Genomic DNA, 18,807 nt, shown 5'->3' with positions numbered 1-18,807 from the left:
TGGTACATTTCTTCCTTCAGAGTTGCGTGGTCCATGACAGCAGGCTATCAGTGACAGAGAATGGGAAATCTAAAGCAGGGGGGTCACTTTGAAAATGTAGTAAAAAGTTAATGAATGGAGCACTTACAGGGAAAATACCCATGCAGACTGTATCAGGTAAGCACTTGAAAAGTGAAAAGTGCCCCCCTGTTGGTTTGTTCTCCTTTTAACTGTTCTCTTTGAAAAATCTAATTGGAATCACAGTTGAACTACAGTGATAAAATATGGTTTTGGTAGATAAAGTTGAAATAATACACACTTAGCAATTGGGAGCATTGCTGGAAATAGTAGGACCATGTAGAAATGAACACAAATTCCCATTTCCTGTTTCATCCTAAGGGCAAAGTACCCTTGGTGCAAAGCCCGGGGGACCTATATAGTCATTAGCAGATGGAGGGAAACATTAATCTCCTACCCACAACCTGCCCCAACACATAAAGCAGGGAGCATCTCTGTTATGAGGATTGCTAGCAGTTGTGTTAAACGTGATAGTATATTTTATAATCACAGTGCCAGCCACTCTTGCTGTTCGTTGCTGTGTTTTCTTGGTACTCTGTGTCTCCGGATTTCACTTTTATCCATGTGTACTGGAGTAGTGACAATGTTTTTGCTTCTCGAGATGTGGGCAGAAGCGTCTTCCAACCCTTTTAAAATTTTCCTCTTGCCATAAGCACTAGAGTACATTATGATATACTTTAAGTACCTTTTTTTGCATGGGGGAAATGCATGTTTTTTTTTTTCTGCGTCATTCAGTCTTTCTTATTTGGCGGTAAGCTAGTCCTGGTTAATGAGGTATCTCAGCAGTGCATTTTTATGGGAGCATAGTTTAAGGGTAGGAGTATGTCCAGTCTCCGAGCTGCCTAGTGAGTATTCTCTATTTGGAAACAAACGCCAGCTGGCAGTGGTTAAGGAGTGCATGCTTATTCTGCTCGTGATAGCCAAAACATGCTCCCTGCTGTGTGCTTTTGGCAGCTTTGCATTGGCAGTATGTCTCGCATGCCAGTTGCATGTCCTCCTTTCTTCCCCATCAGTGTGTCCCATAAGGCATGATTTAGCCTAAATAAAAATGTTCCTCTGTTAGAGCTGGTAACATATGGAAAGAGACTGCTTGTTTTCAAAAATCAAAGTCCTTCTGAAACACCTCTAGCATGTTATTTCTGCAGTGGCAATAAAAAGATGATTATCGTGTCTTGCTGTACACTTATTGCTGTGATTTTTGTGACACCAATTCTTAGGCATACTGCACTGGGGGGGAGTGCAATATATTTCCAGTGGGAGCAGTGGGTGGACTTTCACTCCTGCAGCAGCTGCATATTCATTTTATTTGAAGCTCTTACTCTACATACATGGTCAAAGTATTAAGTAAAAAGTAGGGTTCTGAACATAATCATCACCTCATATAGGTCTTGTATTTGTTGGATTGCTTTATGTCAATAAACATCTGAAATAAATGTTACATTTTATTTGAGAGATACCTGATTATATGTGGGCAGCCTGACTTTACAATCAGGTGTTGCAAATGTGTTTAGCTGAATTATTGGAAGCAGTTTGTGAATTGTGGTACGTTGGATACAAGTTCTTAAGAATCCAAAGGTGAATAAATGCAGTCTACATTCCTTTGCATGTTTATCTTTAGCAACAGTATAATGGGTGTTAAAAAAAACAAAACAAAGTCTACCCAACAACAACAAAAACTGACCAACACTGAAGCTTTTCAGTTTATTACCCCAACAACTGCATTTAAGGTCAAGTCAACCCTAGGGTAAGTAACTTATGCTTAGAGCTTGGATTTAGAAATATTAATACTTTATAAATACTTATGTATTTAAGTTCCATATTGCTTTTTTTTTTTTTTTTGAGACAATCTTACACCTGCTTTGTTTGCAGCAAATCTCAATATTTGGCAAGATGGTACTTCTCAGGCAATTTAATTGCCTTTCTCTTCACTAAACCAATGAAATTTTGTTGAGATCTGATAAGATCTGCAGAATTTTGAAAATCAGTTTCTCTACTCTAATTGAAATTCCATAGAAAAAGAAATTATCACCTTGCCAAAATCACTAGCTTTCCCAAAGTTGGGATCACACAGCCGTTAAAAAAGGGGAGGAACAGCGCCTTTTGGAAAATGCTAGTTTTTTGGGTACCATGCTTCTTCATCTCTGTTGAAGCCTGCCTTCAGGGGCTAATTTAATGTTCCTGTTGCCCACTCTGCTGTCACAGTAAGTAAGAACAATTACATTTTCCAGGCAGGAGTAGGGGAATGAGATAAGAAAGAGGGCCTTACTTGTGACCCCTTCCTTAAATCCATGAGCTTAGCTCAGCAGCCGTATACCATATAGCCTAAGCTGTTACATAGCTTTCTCTCTCTCTGGCAAAAAGGACTCAGTTCAGCTGCTTTCAACAGATGTTCCAGAAGGGTACAGGTCACTTTGTAAGATCTGTGTCGCACACATCAGCACGCTATGTCTTGGATATTCAAGGGCACAAGCATCAGTGGTCAGGTGGCCGAATACTTTCATGGTTGTCTGTGTGGTAGTGAAGTAGGATCGCAGCAAGGTTTGATTCCTGTGTTGAAAGAACACTATTGCACACTGTTAGGTGATTCATGCTTTAAGAAAACTTGATGTATGACATGCAAAAAAAAAAAAAAAGTATTTTAAAAAGTAGGTTGCAAAGTCAAACCTTCAGAAGCTGCAAAATATCTTTTTTCTTTCTTTTTTTTTTTTTTTTTTGCGATTGTAATTTCACCATATCCTAACTATTGGTCACCTGAATGGGATAACTATTAAAAAGAAACAGCAAGTGATATGGTTGTGGTGTGTAGCAAATAGCATGTTGGTATTCATTTCTGAGGAAAAACAGTGTTTGTTTGTAGAAGACTGATCATAATCAATGTTAAAGTAATATTTATGTAGGAGATAAATAGGATTGGTTCAACAGAACTCAGGTTCCACTTCGGCTAAATATATTTGCATTATGTAAACTTAATGGAGATTCAGATGTGCAATAAGTGAGCGTGTGTAACGTGATTGATTGCAGTGAAGTTTTTCCCATTTGTGTTAGTGCAGAATTCTGCCTCTAGTCAAGTAGAAGTTTTCTAAGAGTTCTGCCAATACAGTTTTGCCTTGGAACAGCTTTGGGGCTTGCCAGCAGTATTATTTCTTCTGCATTGTAGGAGCAGCTCTAGTTACGTGCCAAAGTAATATGGTTTTATTTTTAAACTGAAAAATAAATGAAACCTATGTAGAAATGGAAAGTTTGCCGAATGCCAGATTCTGACCATGTTATTCCCATTGGAAGGAACCAGTAGGACCACTTGTGCAATCTGTTCCCTCCTTATAGCATTATGAGGTTCGAAATGTGGGAAATGCTGGAAAAAATGAGTGTAAGAAAGGAAAAAAAAATATAATCTGCCAATGTCCATGTCCTTTAAAATGAGTTATTATAAGCTACTTGCTGAGATGTGTTTTATGCGGGTATCAGATTTAATGAGACATCGGTTAGAGCCAGGCAGCCTGCATTTAAAAAGTTTTATTCTATGGCGAATAAGTAGACTGAAAAATTTGGGCGTTGAAATATTCTTAACATAATCATAATTTTATTTAAAAGCTTTGGCCTGTTCTTCTAAGAGAGCAAGACTTATGAGCATGGAGGATCTGTCTGTCAGGGTTCTTCCCTTCCCATTTTCACTGATTATCAAACTTTTTGTCCAATGTAAGCAAGGAGAATTTTAAGAAGTTAGTTACGGTAACCTAGGAGATAAAATAGATGAGGGGTGTGGGAATGGGGAATACAGTACTCAAGAAAAGATAAGTTTTCTTTAAGAATATCTTCTTCAGATGCTAACTCTCTTAAAAAAAAGGTCCTGATGTTTTGCCACCAGCAGCGTACAAGCAGTCAGATCCAGTGAGGACTTTGAGAAGAGGCCCTAGTGACTTCAGGCAGTAGCTGACTTGCAGTTTGTGACAAGGATAGAACAGGTATGCTGTCTCATCATTGCACCATAAGTGGAAGGCAGGGGTTTACATTATTAATCCAGTAGGCTTCCTGAGTGGATCTCACCTAGAGTCAACTTGGCCTCAAGCTGTACTCCTCAGAGCTGTGGCAGGGATAACTATAATCAAGCCAAGTTTTTAGGATTCATTCATTGTACATGAGCAGGAGACAGCAGCTGCCATTATAGCATATTACAAGCATATTCAGCCATAGAGTAGCAAAAAGTCTAGTGAGCCCTGAAATACTTCCTAGTTTTGATAGCTTGATATGCCACCAGGCAGCTGTGGCCTTGCTAACCCATGGCTTAAGGGTAGCATTTTGCTTAGCACAGTTCCTCATGCGTTTGACAGTAAGTTGTTTGTAGATAAGTACAACTGGGTGCTCTTACACTCTGCTGTAGCAAGCATTGTAATCTGCAGAACAAAAGCTTTTACATGAGGAACTGAATTCACCTTGGGCAACGCTTAGTTCTTCTCAACTGGAAAAAGAGAATAGTGAATTTATGTGCTGGGCAGAAAGCCTGTTAGCTTGGATGGTAAGTTTTATGGATAGGCCTCCTGCTTTTTACATTTACACTGTTTTTGGGGATGGAGTTGTAGTACTACCTCTACTTGCAATTGCCTGTTTGCTCCTTTTGTCTCAATTCATAAGATGGATCATCATGTTGTACTTAAAAGGAGTTAATAACCTCCTTCTGTAGGTTTTTGGGAGGGCATGGTCTGCTCTAGGAAGTGTGACAGTAAGCAAAAGATATAATTTTCCATGAACTGTATTTCCTCGTTCTGAAGCCTAAAATGACCCTACCTTTACAGTTTTAGAAGGATGATGTAGATTAAGGGCATAAAAAGACATCTAGACACTAAGCTCCCACTGTCTGTATTTGGAGCATAAATCCTATTTGTATCATTGCAAATCTCCTTAATTTTTACTTGGTGTAGATGGTGGGTGTTTATGGAGGTGGCAGGAGAAGCTACTTTCTACTACTTGGTTCTGTAATTATAAATACACTGACTTTGGTATGAGAAACATCAGACAATAAGTCTTGGTGATGGTTAAGTTAATTCACTTTTGGAAGTTCAATAATTCATCTAAGAAGTGTCAGCAGCTGGCTCTTGTTAATGGTAAGCCTTTCATTTCTGTTAAATCAATTGTGAATAATAGAATCCTTCAGAGAAAAATGATGAAGTAAGCATTGATTTCCAAATTGGGTGCCTGATATTGGAGCATTAATAAAATCTAGAGCAAGCAGGCAACTAGTACCTAATACACTCTGATCACCTAAGTAGTAATCAGAGAAAATCAATGATTTTTGTGTATGCTGCTAGATCTGTTAACATTTCATCTGTCGCCATTCATCATTGTGCCTATAATTTCATTTTGTAATTGTTTTGATTTTTTTTTGGGCTTAATAGTATGCATTGAATCAAGCACTTACTGTCAAGCTCATGTGAAACAGAAGTGGCTTTGCTGTATTGTCTGCTGTTTACTTCCTGGCTGTCATTATTGCTTTAGGTCTATCTGTGATGGTCAAAGCAATGTTTATGTATTATCAAATGAGGTTCTATCTTCTCTCTCTCTCTCTTTTTTTTTTTTTTTTTTTTTTTTTTTAGAAGGGTTCCAAGCAGACTTTGTGGAATTCTCTATTATCATCTCTTTCTAAGCAGTGAGTTGTTGTGTTGCTTGCTTGTCTGTAGCCATCTGTGGGGGTTTACAGGGGTATTTCTGACATCTCCAGTAATTATGGTAAAACTCTTGTCAAAGAGAAACTGTTGTAGAGAACATCTTCATAAGTCAGACGCCTGGCATGACTTCCTCTGCAAGATCTGTGAGAGAGTAACTTGATGATAGAACGTCCCACCAAGGCACAGGAGGCTGTAGGTGTTTGTGCATGGGGTGCCCGTGTGACTTGCAGCCTCAGCATCAGTGAGTTTTTGCAAGGCAATGTGAATGTTACATATTTGTGGGTATGGGGTTTATTTTTCAGCTTACCAGAAGACTGAGTTCAGTGGTTTTGTTTGGTGCTGCTGGGTATTGGTTTTTTTCTGTGCTTAGCACTGATCCAGTTTTGTTAAAGCTGTACTGAATTTGTATGGAAAACCACATACAACCCAATCAACTTCCTGTTGAAGTCAATGGGAGTTGAGGCTAAAACTGGACCAGGATTTGGCCCATAAAGCATAGCAAGAAAATTTAGCAGTTATAATAAAACTCTTAAGGCAAATAAAATGTTCTAGCAGGTGTTCATAAATGTGCTTTATGCTCATAGACTCTGTTAAATGTTAATACTGAGGTCCTGCAGAAGCTGCGCATAAGGACTGTGTGAAGGAAGCAAATGTCTGTTAAATGTGCTGTGCAATATTGTAGCAAAGGTGGGTGGCAGTGCAATGCCGTGCTACCTATTAGGCTGAAATATGAAAGCTATTAGAGATTCTGCTGAATTTTCATTTTGTGAGGGAGTAGTTTTCAAGAGAGAACATATCATATAAAAAAGCCATGTGTCGTGCAAAACTAGAAGCATCTTTGTCAGTGTGTGCAGTTTTCTTGGATGTATACAGAGCTTGTTAGGGACAACTACTAACGTGCTATATTAACAATAAATTTAAAATAAGACAATACTTGAAAGGGAAATAATAGAAGGAAAGCAGCTGCTTTTTTAATATATTTCATTTTCCTTTAATCAGTTTTTTTGTGTTGTTTTTTTTTTTTCATTTTCATACCTTAGACTAACTGATGGTCAGAAGTCCTAGCATAGCCCTAAACATGTTTTAAGATAACGGGCATTGGCTGGATTTTGAATTTAGCTCTGTCTGACTCTTAATATTTTTTTCAATCTATCACTTGACCATCAAAGCACTTCTCAGATAAGGTAGGTTGACAGAGTTAGGTTTGTTTTAAATTTCCAGGAGCTCTCCATCCTCCTTTCAGGTTTACAGAGAAGCATCTGATGGCTTTTTGAGTGTGTTTTGCAGCATGTCCTGAATGCTGGTAGCTTGTACTGCCTTGGTTTCTTGTAGTAGTTAGTTTCATTAGGATTCAGGTCAAACCCATGGGACAAAAAAATATCTGTGTGTACTGGAGTCAGTTCTTAAAATGACACCATGAAAGCAGCAGTCATTGTTAGAATGTGTTTTGTTGGTGTTTGATTAATTGACTGAGTTATCATCTCATCAATGCTCAGGCATTGTGTTGCAGGATAAAAGCAACCGCGTATTACAAAGATACTCTCTTTCCCAGTTAACTTCTTAATTTTCTGTGCTAAAAGAGAATTCATTAGGCGGTCGGTTTAGCTTGGAAAACCCAAAGACTGCTGAGTGAGGGGAGGTCTTTCACATGGCATTTAGATCTATCAAGTTACAAGCATTGCAGCTGCCCTGGTATCGCATGCTGCTATTAAAATGTCCAGATAATGTCAGAAAGACTCTTCCAGTCTTGCCTCGGTCTTGCCCTCAATTGTATGTTCCCAGCAGTGGCAGTCCTGGCACTTTTTCTTTTTAGCTGACGTGGGTCTCAGAAAATTTGCTGCATTCTACCTTGTAAAAAGGATTGAAGTATGCACTTACCCAGGAAATTCTTATCATTTTCTTCATGAACAAAATTGCAGGACCACAGAGTGGTGGGACTTCTTAACCTTCTCCTCTCCAGTAGTGCTGTGCTAGAGTGCTTATCAATTTCCAGAGTAAAGCTGAGAATCACCTGGGAGCTCTAATACGTAGGGGAGTATCTTTTCCTGTAATTATTACAGGACAAGGAGGCCTAACAGGGGAAAAATAAAGACTGGGAACTACTTTTAATCAAGTGGAAATTATGTCAGTACTTCTTCTGTAAGTTGTGGCACTTCTAGACTGGTGATATTCATGCAGAACTTTTAATCTTTGCAATACATTATGAATGCATTGTGTGAGAATTTAATGTTAATTGAGGCCATTATTTTATGAGTGGACTACTTATATAGTAAAGTTATTTGAAGTAATGGGCCATGAATGCATTTTGTTTATTAACTTCACCGGTGCTCATTCTTCTATATCTCTTCTATCACAGAGCACTAGTTTTGAAATGGAAGTCTATCCAGTGACATTAAGACCTGCAACATGCACAGCATTTTACTTACAAATAGCGTATTTGGTTGATTTCTAAGAGCATAAAAGCCTTTGGAAGATGGAGCTTTTAGCTATCTTCCCATCTGAGAAAAATATAGAAGAAAACCAGAAATATATATATATATATATATATATATATATATATATATATATATATATATATATGTGCCTAATACTTACTCAATTCATATACTTAAATGGTCTCTATTTTAAAGATGGGGAGACTAAAGTAAAGAAAATAATTTACTTTGTCTGGGATTAGAAAGGACTATTTGTCAGACAAGGAAATTAAATCGAGATCCCCTAAATGTCAAGCCAGCTCCATAACTACTGGAATATCCATCCTTTCTCTTCTAAAATATCTGTCAGAAACGTATAGCGTAGCGTTGAATTTGTAGAGTTTCCATATGACAATGACTTTATGGCCCTGAGGTTGTAAATTCCCACAATTTGTATACATTTGTCACACTTTGGAGTAGAGAGCACTGTATCTGTTATTAAATCTGCGAAAGAGACAGTGTCAAGCCAATGTACTTGTAATAATATTTTGGATTTCCTTCTTTAATTGTTTAACAAAATTAATATGAACATTTTAGCTATAAAGTTGGGCAGCTGCAGCAGGATGTGATTTAACTGGCTCTTCTTCTTTCAACACATTCTGGCAACCTCTACGATATGCAATGTTATAAAAGTCCCATTTATCTGTCATGTAGCTTTCCCACACTTCCTTCATTTCCAGTTATTTATCTGTTGTTTTTTAAAAGGCCAGGCTCAAAGTGCTCTTCAGTTCTTGGCTGTGATAAAATGCAATGCATGGCAAAAATTTGGTGTGCCTTGTTCACTCTTATCAAAGATTTTTGGGCTTCAGCATGAGTGGTGGTTACCTTACAAACTGCAGAACTACATGATGCCCTGTGTGACCACAGTGTCCTTCTATTCAAGTACATTACATCTTGTCATGGTTTCTTGTATGGTTTGAGAGACCATTTTTGCAGTTCAGTCTTTTGTTTGTAGTGTCCAAACTCCATTCTGGATACTTTTGCCTAAGTAAGAAAATATTAGAAAGTTGCCTGCATACCCATGCTAAACTCTAATTTGCTAGTAAAACTAATTATTATTTTTTCTGGCCTGCTATATGCTTATGACATTTCATAACGTTTGGCCTCTGTATAACTCCATCTAGGCTCTAGACACTTGAGCATTTCCAAATGAATACAGCAGAAAGAGCCATCTGTTTATCATGGAGGAGGTTTGTATTTATATAATACTTGCATGATAATAAGCAGTAACGTGGAAGGAAATACATACAGACAGTATATGACAGTTTAATGAGGTTTAAATACCTTTGGGTTTAGCTGGCTTTTATGGCAGTCTGTAGTGCTCTCCTACAGCAAGACCGTTTGTTACCTTCCATGTGTAGTTTTGTGCAATTCTGGATGGAGCAGTAAGGAGAGCAGTCATGGCACTGAAGAGCTGGTTAAATCACTTGCTGTGTTCACCAGCAGAACTGTGCCACGGCTAAAAGTCTTAAATTCTGCCCCCAGTGCTGGGGAAGGTTTGGCCACCCTACTCAATTACAAAACTGAATATTGTCTATTTTCTTATAAGGTGTTGTTTTCCACACTTTGGTAATGGTGTGGTGTCCGGAGTTCCTTAAGCTTAGAGAGCTTTTGTAGGCCAGTTGGTGCAGAGTTGAGGAAGCTGGATGCAGCAAGCAAAGACCTGTAATAAATGATAGCTTTAAAACAAAACCAAAAGAAAGCCAAAAACAACAACAAAATGTGAGTACTGAATGAAGTCAAGATTAAAGTAATTTTTTCTAGATGACTTTAACAAAAAGGCAGCTTTTATTATTTTAAAAGAAGAATGCCTAATAAACTCATCTCCTAAAGATAAAAGCTATCAAGCACAAAACCATGATATTGCATCGGATACCAATTACTGTGGTTTCTTAATGTGCTTGTGTTTTTTGTTTTTACATTTGTTAAATATTTAGAAGTTCAACTGTAGATATTTTTAATCAAAATCAGAAATTTCTCACAAAACGGGTGATTGCATCATTTGCACATTTATATTGTAAGACATTTTAACGATATAAGCATTTTTTCATTTAGACAGCAACCATAATAAATTGAAATAAAATTCAGCCTTGATTGATGTTCTGTGTGTCATGTACAGGGCAAGTCCCATCTATTAAATGTGGTTTGCCAAGGCAGCAATATTAGTAGCATTTGAATGTTTTTCTTATTAAGGAGAAAAATGGTCAGCAACATCAATACCGTCTGCTCCAAAGACCATGGTAAATGGAAACTGCCTGCAGCACATTTGAATTCCTCACTGTATTTGGGATGAAGGTAGGATGCAGGCAGTGAATTTTTTTTTTTTTTTGAAAATTAGGATAGACTATTACAGTTCTTAGGATGAAAGAGGGAGGCTGATTACAACATAATGGAGTGTACCATATTCATCTCTTTGAAATATGACCTCACTCGGCCTTTTCCATTTTACAATCGATTCTCTCATTCCCTTAATGAACCTGTGCATTCATGAGTCTTCCTTGGAAGTATGCACATGAAGTATTACAGTAGCAAAGAGTAATTGTCTGACAAGGAAGTGCAAGTAAAGTGTCTCTCTTGTAGTCTTGTTCAATAACATTATGGACCGTTAATGCATCACATCAGATACCATATTGTTTTGTTAAAAATTATGCAGCCATACTTTTCTTAGTTGATCACGTTTTTTTCTGAAATGCTAGCTTTAGAAAACTGGTTTACATCATCTGGCTTTATTTCTTTACAGAAGAGTATGTATGTGCAAGAGATGAGCTATCAGGAAGGTACTCCTACAAAGCCAGTGCTCTGTTACCAGATACTGAAATTGAATACGTTGTAATATTGTAATATATAAAATATGGGATGGGTTTTTTGAGAAGAAAAATGTATAAAGGTATGTAAAGAATGAGTGGGGCTACCATAATTTAAAAATGCAGTTTTCATAGGATTGAATAAATACCTAAAATGCGATGCTTTTATTAGTGTCTTTTGGCTGTTGATATAATTAAATGTAATAAGTGAATACTGTTAATTATTGTCATGTGTTCTATGTATGTATTTTTGCATTTTTATGTAAATATACAGTTTATATATAATTATAATCTATAAAGTGTATTTAAACTGCATATGTACACGTGTATTTAGTTTTATTATTAACCCGTAGCTGTCAACTGCCTGTTGACCTTTTCAACTCGCTGCAAAAAGCAAAGCCTCTTGTTGGGCCATACTCACAAATACAGAACAACCTGGATTGCACCCAGGATCAGCCTACAAGCATAGAGTTCACTCTGTTAACATCCATGAAATCTTAAGAGCAGGAAATGTTGGACAGGCCCTTTCTTGCCCCAAGCTTGCCCTAGTCACAGAACTGCCAAGAAGACTGAGCAGTGCTGGAAACCACCCAGGGGTGTTGGCAAAACTTTATGGAAAGACATTGAGACTAAAAAAACACAAGCAAATAAGTCAAATGGAGAAAACTTGTACAAGTTTGAAAATCTTTGTAGCGACAATTTAATTGAAATTCTAAGCATTTGATGTATCACCACCAGCACTGATTTGATAGAAATGACCATGAAATAAAGATTGAGCTCAGGGCGAAGCAAAAGCCCTGTCTGTTATGTCATAAAGATAATTCATCATGTCTGAAAGCAGTGTTCCCCTTTGATCGGGCCAAAGTCAAGTGTCCTAAAGTGTGAAAATCGCCTTGAGCAGCAGACCTGTTCTGGTTGTATGCTGTTGCTCAGGTCCAGAGATAAGAGACAAGTAAAAGTAGGGTTCATTTTATAAAACGTAAGTTAAAGACAAAACTCAAGTTTTCAATCACATTAGATGTTTTAAAAGTTGCTTATTACTTCGGAATAAAAAAAAAAAAAGCAGATGTAAGAAATAATCCCTTTTCTTTTTGTCTGTCTTTCACTTCTGATGAGAGTATGCCCCACATTGTATTTGTTATAAACACATTCCTCATTTCTCTTTCACTTTGCCTTTCTTTCTTAACCTGATCTGCAGGACTGTGGATTTTGTTGTGTTGTAGTGGTTTGTTTACTTAGCATTAATGCAGTTGATTCTATGCACGTGGAATCAGTCTTTCCTTTTTTTTTTTTTTTTTGTTGTTGTTGTTGTTGTTGTCACTTGTTTCTTTATTTTGTTAAAAGAACCTGCAGATGCTGGCAGGATGTTTCCTTATGGTAGGAAGTTCATGTGTACTATTAGGGTTCAGCTGAAAACAGATAATTGGGGTGTCTCTTGGGGAGGGAGGGGGAGTGCTTTAGTTTTTAAATGTGAAAAAGAAAACCCATGCTATTACATTGCTGGTTTTGTTATCTGGGGAGTTGTGGCCAGGATGGTTGAAAATTCAATCAATTTAATCCATCCAATTTATTGCCAGTTCTTTTTTTCCTGTGGTTGCACGGGAGTGAGACTTCTACCAGACACAGAGCGTGATACAGAAAGTGTTTTTACCTGGAGGTGGCCCAAAAGCCTGTCCCCCTAACTGCATGTAGGAGAACCTACACTAGTACACTGCCAATTGTTTCTGCTTTGGGACATGAACTGTGCTTGTGGTATCTCTGTGAAGTTTCAGCATCTTCATTATCTCATCGTTCATATAGCCCCACGTATTCTTCTGTTTTCAGCAAGTGCTCTGTGTCTCCTGCATGCGAAGTGACTGAAGCCCATTCAGAAAGTACATATTCTTTGGGGGGTTCTTGAGGACCAAAAGACCAAGGCTGATGACAGTGGGATTGAATACACATTTATTTAAGGTCTGCCATGAATAGGAATGAATTCATATCGAAATGCCTTTGAGTAATGAAGAACAAAACGGTCTGTTCAATACCAGACTGCATACTCTTCAGAGGACTTGAGGATGTTTTTTTAACCTGTGTTAGTGATGAAGAAAAGTGAATTGTTTTGCTCATCTGCATCTGATTGGAAACATGTTATATTAGGTCTTCACAAAACAGAAGCTGTACAGAGCAAGTACCTTTGTCCCGAACCTCTTCAGACCCCTATCAGGACAGCTTGCTGGGAGGGCAGCCAGAAAGCCTCATGCAAAGCTGGCTGAGTGATTTATTGCCTGCTGTTATTAAGCAGACTTATGGAAGCTTTTGGTTAAGGTATGTCTTTCACAAGATTCATGTGTACTTAGATAATTCACACATTGTATTTGGTAGATAACAGGAAAAAGGAGCCATCATTTTTCTACAGAAGGATTTAGCAATGATGTTCAGGGGTTAAATGCACAAAGACAACCATATTCTCAGTTATCTATTCTTCATCTTTTCACTGTCCAGACACTTTAAGTTCTCTTGGCTACAAAAAAAAAAAAAAAAAGTTGAAATGAAAAGACTTTTTGTGTTTGTTGTTTTTTTCTTTGAGTTGATAAGGTTCATGCATTTTCATGTTTTTTACATCTCAGTCATGTGGCTGAGAAACTTTAATTTTTAAATGAAAGTTGAGAGGGGTAGGTAGTTGATAGTACAGCAAAACTTGTGGACTATGGAAATGGCAATTTGTTACTTGAAGCCTGAAGGAATAAGTTATGACTGTGAGGTGGTAATGCAGTGAAGAAAGGAAGCTACATTCTTGCTCTCCATCTCGCTTTTACATCTAGCAATTTATCATATTGATCTACTCTAGAAAACAAGTAACTATTTATTCCTTCTTTAAGATACTCAATTCAAAATTGCTTCTCTTAAATTTTCTGTGATGGTGGGGTCTACATTTTAAGTTACTGGACTGCTTTGCTTACCTAGTTTCAGTAACATTTGTGGTTTATTACTTGTTACTGCCCTGATAAATTAAAGGTGATGATAAGCATTAGGGGGGTGGAATGTATTCCCTCCTTGGATGTATTCAGATGCTGTGTTTATAACAAAAGAAATCAATGCTATTTTTGCTTTGGAAAGCTATTTCTTAAGTTAGAAATGACCATCTGATTCTGTGCTTTTAGAAAGAAAATATTCCCATAGGAGTATTTCTGAATCACCGATTCAGATGATTTTAGATGGAGGCACAATAGCTGAAGTAAGCAAGGACAAGCTGCTAAAAATGTGGAAGAAGTTTAAAAAAAATTGAGAAAGGAATCTAAATTTAGTGCTATCAGCTATAAAATTGTGTCTGACCCATTGGAGCAATTTCTTACTGAAGGCTGACTGCAACCTAGTGTAGCAAAGAACTCTTAAAATCACAGAAATAGAAGTGCTTTCTTTATACATCTTAGGTACATTTGTGAGCTGACATTTAGATGGATATGGGTTTTGTGGGGGGCACTTGTGAGCTCTTAGAAGCGTTGTTTGCAGGATTTTGAGTTTATATGACTGCCTTCTGGAGCAAACATTTTTTTCAACGGGAGTGAGTTTCACTAGTATGTAGTATTTCAAGATGGATTATTGCCCCACTAAGGACTGAGAAGAAAGCAGATGCATCAGTTGTTGTTGGTAACAGCAGCCAGACAGGCTTAGGGAAGTATTTGAGAATTGGATGATTTACATCAAGCATGATCTATCCTTTACTTTCTGGGTTATATTGCTGGCTCTTGTAATATTCCACTCTGTTTTGTATAAAATCTCTTGCAATAGAAAGGTTGTGTTGGATCATAGGCTGGCTGTGGAAGAAGAGGCACTTCCCTCAGAAGAAGAGGCAAGGAAAGGTACACAAGGTGATAGACTCTAGTAGATTTTCTCTGGTTATGAGTATACAGCTAGGTCTGATAAAATAGTTAAACCAGACTATTATTTTGTGCTAGAAGTGTCTAAGGAGATGATACAACTTACGCGTAATACAAAATGAGTTGAAGGAAGGCTAAGGAACTCCAGGAGTGTCCAGCAAAGCTTGGGGAATAGATACTATGATGACAGATAAAATATTGCAGCTGACAAATGCAAGTAAAATCTTCCAAGTACATAATTTGATCTAATTGCATGTTGCTGAATATTAAATAAACTACATTTGCTGCAGAAAAAAAAGAGTTAGGCTCTTAGAAAATGTTCATTTCTTTTTAAAATTATTTTTATAAAAGATTAAAAGAGCCATGATTCCTGGATAGTAGTAGTTACCAGAGGTTCACATCATGATGCTATATAACAGCAATGCTGCACTTGTTCTGCAACACTTAGGAAAATTCAGTAAAAAACTAAGGACTGCAGGATAAACAGAAATGATTGGTGTCATCTGAAGGAATTCTCCATGACAAGGTACTGAAAGAATGAGAGCTGGCATAGGCGAGAGGATGAGCAGTCGTGGGGAGGTTTGTGTGGAAGTAAATCATGTGTTTTAACTTACAGCAAGAACAAAGAACTACCTTGAAAAGCAATAAATGGAAATAACTGACTGAAACTTTTTTTTTTTAAATATATACAATCCATAACTCAGGAAATTGTGGCAAAATAGGTATCTTAGTCTAAATGCATAAATTAAAAAGGAAAGACATTTAAATTTGTGATTAGAACTTAAATATTAACATAAGTTGTGTTAATACCTTATATATCCCCCATTCAAAGCACAGATAGAAAGAAAAAAAAAAAAACAAGAAAAAAAAACCCACAAGTTTACAATGGTTGTTGTGTACTTGTGCATTACAATAAATATTTCTCCCCTGTGGTATGAGTCCCTGTTAGATTAGACAGACCACAGATCTCCTTAGTCTGACTGTCCGTTCTGATTGTTGTTGGTTTTTCCAGGAGTCTTAAGTTTTTATGCATCTCCAGTGCAAGAAAGTACGCAATTCTTTTATGAATACTGAAGTCTCAAGGTCCTAGTAATTTTGGAGAAGAAACAGCCCCCAAAAAAAGGCAATTCCTCTCCTGTGAATAAGCACTCAAAAAAAAAAATCTGAATAAAGGAGGTCTCTGATAAATATCTGCTGATGAGCGTTTATCTAAATGAGAGAGTATTCATGGAAATGTCCTCAAGGAAAGGAGATTTAGAGTCATACTGAGTAGCAAAGTCAATCAAGGATTCACTGTACAGTTGTCAAAAGTACATTGTGGAATGGAGCATGTACTCAAATGTATGCACGTGTTAGCTGAGTTTGGATTTTCATTCTTTCCATGAAAAAATGACACCGATTTGGATCAGTCTTAAATCCCAGCCTGTGTTGTAGCTTGTGTATTCTGAAACAAAGTAGGTGTGTGGAAGTTATTCAAGTCCAGTAGCTGTTATGAATATACATATATATGCTTCTCCCAGGGCAGCGAGCACAAGCAGCTGCTGCCCATTCATAAATATCCTTATCCTTCCTATATGTAATGGGACTCAGAAGACATCCCTGTTCTCGTGGCTCGGGCTGCGTTTGTAGTGAAACTGCATATATTGTGTAGTGCGTAGTTACAGTTTATTGCATTTGCTTTTGTTATGGTTTCTTCTGGGTAATCAGCATTTCAGCCGCAGCTCCCTTTATTTGGAAGCTGCGATGCTCATACAGAAGAATCTGATTTTCTTTTCATGAGGAAAAACCAGTGGAGTCACAAACAAGTGATTGCACCAAAGCTTTATGGAAATTTGCTGAGGGTGGAAGTAGAGGTGTGTCCTTCCTTAACGCAAAGTTCCCCAATATTCCTTCATAGCTTTTCATCAGTGTTCTGGGGTTGTAGCTCTTTGTGTGTGGGAGGATTTTACATTCACACAAGGTGGAACTGCCTTAAACACACACACCATTTCCATCTTGAAAATAAGGGCAAGTTAGGTGATGCATAATTTTTCTGCTTATTCAGTGTGAGATCTGGGTTTTGAAAGCCAGGTCTGACTCTAGTTGTAAGCTCCTGTTTCCTGTCCATGTGTTCATAAATACTTACCAAATGTGACTTGCTGCTGAGATGATGTGGCTAGACCTAGACCCTGGGGTTGACCAGCTTAGCAGCATGCTTTTTGAAGTAACATCCTTTAGAAACACCGTCTTCCTTTCACTTTTAAACATGTAGGGTGATTTTCTCCTCAGAAGGTGATTGTGGGTGGAAAGCTGTAAAAATGGAAGGATGTCACTGCAAGAGATTATGGTGAACGTTCTCCCCTGTGCATGTGTAACTTCTTTTGGTGTTAAGGGAAGCTGTTCTCACACTGAGGATAGAATAGAGCCTTTCATTAGGATCAAAGAGCCAATCAAGGAAGACTTTTAAAATATATATGTATAGGAAAAAAGCCTCCTGCTGCTCCAAAGCAGTTCCCTTTGCAAAGCACAATGAGCACAATGGTAAATGATGTTACTTCTGCAGTCATTGTATTACCAGGGGATATTGTTTATGCTGTTGCATTTATTGAGACTTGCGAAATTCAGCTCTGCTTGATGAGGTGGGCCAGTAGTATTGCAAAAGGCAGCGTGCCGTGCTGGTTTTCTGCTGGCTCAGACCTCGGATGGTTTAGTTGGATAGTTTTCCACGGCACGTCACTGCTGACCAGCCCCTCCGGCTGTGGAGCAGGAAGAGTAGTGAGGGCTGTGCTTCAGAGGGAGTGGAAATGCACTGGGAAATACATCTCTGACAGATCTTCCTGGTAAGTGCAGTAATTCCCGTCTCATCTTACAGGGTGTATTTAAGGCATAACATTGCTTTTGCTTACTCCGTGTTGACTGAAGAGGCTGTAGCGTATCTGTGGGATCCTGTTTTGTGTTTGAATGGTAATAAGCCTTTTAGTACAACATTGCAACGCTGTAAAAATAAAAACAAAACCAAAAGTTACTTAATGCTTTTTGAAAACTCTGTTCTTCATGAATAGACAAATCCATCTTGCATAACTTTTTTAATGGCATGCAACAGCACGTTAAAGGAACTCGGGGATATCACTGAGAATTTCCCTTCCAACAACTTACATTTTTCTTAATAAAAATACCGGGGAGGCAGTTTGAGTTTGTTTTTTGGTTTCAGAGGAAATTTCAGTGAAAGATGTTGCAAATACTTATGCTATTTGCTGAAAAAGAAATTGTGTATTATGCCAGAAATAAGAACTGCGTGAAGAACTGGAAATAAGTTGTAAGGGTGATGTTGCAGTAGGAATATCGATCCCGTTCAAGAACATGTACATATGAAAATGATTTTAAACTCATGTGTTCTTCGTTGGTTTTAACAGAACTAATGGAAAACCTAGCAAAGTAGGTATCTGAGTGCTCCCATGGCTGTGGCCACATCAAAGTGACTTTTCATGATAGGGTACTGCAAGCCTAAAGGGTCCAGATATATATATATATATTTTAAACAGGCTGAGAAGTAGCAGAACCTTCTTAGGACATGAGTCTTGCTTGGGAAAGCTTTAGAAGTTCACAGGTGAGGCAGGTGAGACACCAGACTCACCAAAAGAGGGTAAGACAGGAAGGGAAATAAAGGTGGCGGTGTTTCTCAAGGAGCTTTTGTTTCCTCTACAGATCTGTCCGCTCAGTGCTGCCTAAATTCCTCTAGAAAATGTAGTGCCATTTGTGATTGTAAAACACAGTTCTATGTCAGATGATCATAATATATAGTCTGTGTGCTTTCAGGTGGTGATTGTGAGCTCTGGAAAGGGACTGAACTGCTTTTTGAAGCAAACCGTAACATGAGGATGCTCTGAAAAATGTTGCCTGTGTGCCCTGTGGCACCTCACTTCATTTGATGGGGTGCATTACATCTGTGAAGCACTGTTTGTGCTTTCCTTAC

At 37.9% G+C, this 18,807-nt stretch overlaps 1 protein-coding gene across 4 annotated transcripts in view; it reads left to right on the top strand.

The window, feature by feature from the left end:
- The window catches only part of RARB (retinoic acid receptor beta), a 319,793-nt gene that overhangs the window by 8,075 nt on the left and 292,911 nt on the right, over positions 1-18,807 (top strand). The window contains exon 1 of one of the 4 annotated variants that reach the window (XM_072033463.1): positions 17,590-17,674. The exons of the other annotated variants lie outside the window; for them this stretch is intronic. The gene's annotated coding sequence lies outside the window, so the exon portion shown is untranslated. Of the gene's footprint in view, positions 1-17,589; positions 17,675-18,807 lie in introns of those variants that run through there. 4 annotated transcript variants of the gene reach the window in all.

This window comes from Anas platyrhynchos, chromosome 2 (assembly GCF_047663525.1).
Source record: "Anas platyrhynchos isolate ZD024472 breed Pekin duck chromosome 2, IASCAAS_PekinDuck_T2T, whole genome shotgun sequence".
NCBI lineage: Eukaryota > Metazoa > Chordata > Aves > Anseriformes > Anatidae > Anas > Anas platyrhynchos.
Note: the sequence above shows the minus strand (reverse complement) of the source record. Positions and strands in the feature narration are given on the sequence as shown.